Source organism: Condylura cristata, unplaced genomic scaffold (assembly GCF_000260355.1).
Source record: "Condylura cristata isolate star-nosed mole 26May11 unplaced genomic scaffold, ConCri1.0 scaffold00031, whole genome shotgun sequence".
NCBI classification, from domain to species: Eukaryota; Metazoa; Chordata; class Mammalia; order Eulipotyphla; family Talpidae; genus Condylura; species Condylura cristata.
Genome location: NW_004567132.1, coordinates 16,512,312 through 16,516,907, shown reverse-complemented (window position 1 = coordinate 16,516,907; position 4,596 = coordinate 16,512,312).

Below are 4,596 nucleotides of genomic sequence, written 5' to 3'. Positions count from 1 at the left end.
AATAAATAAATAAAGCTTTATTTATTTATGCATACAAGAACTAGGGTACAGTCCAGAGGTTCTGAGCGGTGAGAGGATTCACCAGAGACAGAGTAGGGAGCAGAACAGGCAGATCTACTGAGAGACACTGCTGAGGGGGCAATGGATGAGACAGGAGAGGCTGTTGAGCCATGTGGGTCACCTCCCTGGTAGGGGATTGAACTTGTGCAACAGTGGCTACAGATAGCTTTAACCCCTTGTACCACCAGAGAGTCCCCCCCCCCCCATTCTTTCAGTCATATCATAGTTCACTTGTCACTCCCTTAGAGAATCTCTTGCCCACATATTCTGAGTAGCCACCCATTCCCACCTGGTCCTGTTTAATTCTTTTTATAGTCATTACTACTATCTGCTATGGTCTAGGCTGTTTATTATCTTTCATTCCTCAATAAAATATATAAAATATATTTTAAATAAAGAATAAAATATATTCTTCAGGAACTATTACTGACTCATTCACTGCTTCACTCCCAGCGCCTAGAACAACTTGGGACTCCACACAACACTCAATAGATGTTGTTAGATGTTGCTGAAATAGAGGGTGTCTCACTCTCCCCCAAATGAATTACAGGGATTACACATAAAACAGTGGCCATTATGCTTTTAGGCCAAGTCTTCTTTAGAAGGCATTTGGAAACAGCAGCAGAAAGCTTCCTAGCCTAGCTGCCTGCATTATTAGAGCAGTTATTGAGTTCCTATCATGCTCATGGCTCCATGTCAGATGATAGATATGCTATCATAAGGAAAAGTCAATTCCTCTGTGTAAGCCATGATGGATGAGGATTTAGAGCCACCAGAAGGGGAAAAAAGTCTTTCAGGTGAGTGCATTTCCTTAGGGAGATGCTAGGTGAGCTCCATATTTGGCACTATATCAGCCTATCATAAAGCTTGCTTGGGGTTGGGAGTACTCTGAAAGCAGAAATGTACTCTGAAAGCAGAAATGTACTGTATACTGATATCTTATCTATGAACCTATTGTGAATACAAAATGGCAAATAGAATTTGAAACATAAATACCTTGAGAAGAAAAAGATGTGAGATAAATTGTCAAAAAACAACAATGCATCTAGTGCACTGTAAGCCTTTACATTCATATATTATGAATACTTAGAAATTAAGTTCCTTTTCTATAAGAGTTGGAATTACATGATGAAGAAGTTATTCCTTGAGATTATAGTAAAATCAGCGACATTAAGATGAATCTGAGGTTTAGGGCTCCACCTATGTTTGAAAACTGGTATCTCGTGCCACCAAGAAAATCACTAGGTGGGAAAATAAGTCCTTTATGTGTGTTTGGAAAGGTCTTTAATGTATGTGAATTGTTATAATTAAGGGTTAAATGTGTACATTAGGGTCATTTTACTTTAGACATGTTTCCTTCTTGGTTAGCTGTGAGCTGTGAGTTGTATAATTTATTCCCTAATAACTCAGAGCCATTTGTTTTATGTAAGAGTATCATTTTCAAAGTTGTCATTTTCAGCAAGCGTTAAATGAGATTAGACACTTTAGGGGTATTTGAGGGATTTTTATCACTTTACATTTAGCCTATATATTTCTTTTCAAAAATAATGACTGAGTCATAGGGCAAGTGGATAGCTTCTAGGGTCAGAACAGAATAGAAAAAGCCTTGGAAGAATAAGGGAGGCTCCAGTGATAAGAGCAACAAATTCCAGAGAACTAATTAACACGCACACCCTCCCCTTCCCCCCTCCACTAGGAGCAACAGGACATTTCCAGACAAGGATGCTGAAGAAAAAAGACTCTAAGATGCAAGATGTAATTCTGGGTTCAGAATATTAAGACACGGTGTGTGAGACCACCAAGAACTAACCAATCACAGAGAGAAGGGGCTTTAGAATAACTAAAGAAAGAAGGTGCATATTCTCTGAGGCGCGACTCCACTTAAGTTCCTTGCCATTCCCTGGCCTGGCTCCGCAGGTCTGGGAGTTCCATTTTCTTTCTGTTCCTTTTCTCCATAATAAACCTCTCCTCATAACTATTTCTCTAAACAAATCGCCTCTTTTCACATTCTTGTTTGAGTGTCAGCGAAGTTCCTGCTGTGGCTGTGAGACACCAACCCATGGCGGTCTAGTGGCTGGGGCTCAGCTTGGGGTCTGTTCTTGGCTGGGAGACTGGACCTGAAGACCTGAAGTTATGGTATCCATTGGGCACTCTGTTTTTGAATCAGAGAATGAATTGCATGCCTTACTTTTATACTCTGAAAAACATCCATCCAGACAGTCATTAAACTAAGATTTTTGAGTGCCTTATATGTGCCAAACACTGTTCAAGGTGTTGAGCATAAACCAGTGAACAAAGCAGGCCAAAAAAAAAAAAAAAAAAAAAACCCACCCACAAGGATCTTAACATTCTAGTGATGGATGAATTATAAACAATTATTATGATAAACAAGTCAATTCCACAGTATAGTAGAAGACTAAGTACTATTGGAGACACGGATCTCAGTAGAGGGAATCACATTGAAGGGAAGAAGTACAGGGAACCGATTATAATTTTCAACAGCATGGTCAGATAAACCCTCATTGAAAGATATGAGTGAAGACTTAAAATAGGTAAGAAGTGAGTCCCAGTGTGGGGAGACACTGAGCCAGGAGCTTGTTGATGTATTTAAGGAACAACAAGGACTCCAAATAACTGGAGTGGTGTGAGGGAGAGAGCACAGCAGTAGATCCTGTGGGGCAGGTTGCAGCAAACTAGAGTGTGGCCCTCATTTAAAAGTTACTGGAACACAGCCACACCCACTGTTTACATATTTGCAGTGGCTGCTTTCTTGCTACACTGCCACACTGAATAGCTAGAATCAATCTAGCCCATAAATACTAACTTATCGACTGCCTTGTTCTTTATAGAAAATGTTTGCTAACTCTTGATATAGGTAAGGACTTTTAAGCCATTGTAAGGATGTTGGCTTTGTGAGAAAAATGGCAAGCCACGGAGAGTGTGAACAGAAGGACAGATTCTGACTCGCTTTTAGAAAGGATCATTATGGTGGCAGTGTTGGCAAATTTGAGAGGAGCAAGGGCAGGAGCCCAGTTAAGACTGTGGTTCACAAGGTCTATTGGGGTGCTCCCAGGCTGTGATAAACAAGTCAATTACATAGTATAGTAGAAGACTCTTAAGTACTTTGGGAGACACGGATCTCAGTAGAGGGAATTACATTGAAGGAAAGAAATACAGGGAACTGATTATAATTTTCAATAGCATGGTCAGGTAAACTTTCCTCATTGAAAGATTTGAGTGAAGTGGACTATTTTAAAATTTTGAAGGATTCAAAGCAATACTTGACAAATATTGGATACTGTGTGTGAGTTTTTAGTCAGTAGGTTCACAGTTTCAACATTATATCATATTATACTCCTCTCAATGCTGCCATATCTCTGTGAAGTAGAGGTTTGGCAGTAGCTGTAATAAAACACAAGTACTACTAGAAAATCTGGCCTGAGAACTTGTGGACTGGGACATTTGGCAGTGTCCAGTTTCAATTCCAAGTTTTGAGTTACTGTGCCCAATAGTCAGACACATTCCTTCAGCAAGTAAGTGTGGCTATTTAAAAGTGAAATTAAAAAACCTATTTGAAAACATGTTGTTTTTCTAACATCTGCTCAGTCGCTGGAGCACTGGGTTATTATATATGTGCTGCCAAAGCAAGCACGGAGCACATAGACAATATATTATCTTATTGGCGCATCTCCCCTATGGTTGATCTGACAAATCACCACCAGTTGACTTAAAAAAAGCAGAAATAAATTCTATACATCCAAAATATTAACAAGGATGCAAAACAATGGTACTTCAATGAAATCAATAGGCTGATCAGAAGAACTAAACAAATTTTTAAGTCAATAATTAACTTTTTCAGCATTCTGGAGGCCAGAGGTCTGAAATCAGTATCACTGCGGCAAAAGTAAGGTGTCACTAGGGCTACACTCCCTCTGGAGGCTCTTGGGGAATATCTGGTCCCTGCCTCTTCTAGCTTCTGGTGGCTGCCAGCCTTGCTTGGTTGATAGCTATAATACTTGAATCTTTGCTGTCGTGGTCACACTGTCTTTTCCTCTTCTGTATCAATATCCTGCCTCTATTTCATTGGGACACACATAAATGCATTTAGGACTCACCATAATAATCCAGGATAATTCCCTCAAGCTGGATCGGTAATTCAATCACATGTATGAAGTGCCTTTTTCTAGATCCTTTTCCGGTTCATAAGCATGATGACTGGGTGTTCACGCCATTGTGTGTGATTCCCTTAAATCTTGTTAACGATGTCGGTACATTACCCTTCTGATGTGAAAAGAAAGCAAAATAAAGAGACTTAAAAAATAAGGTAGGCCCTCCCTGGTGGCGCAGCGGGTTAAAGCACAGCACTGAGAAGCTTGAGCCACTTCGCATGAGTTCGATTCCCGCCTGCCCCGGAGGTGACCACATGGCGTGGCAGACCTCTCTTGACCCGCCCGCTGGTCCCCTCAGCAGTGTACTTCGTCGATCTGCCTGTTCTGCTCCCCACTCTGTCTCTAGTGAAGCCTCTCGCTGCCCCTG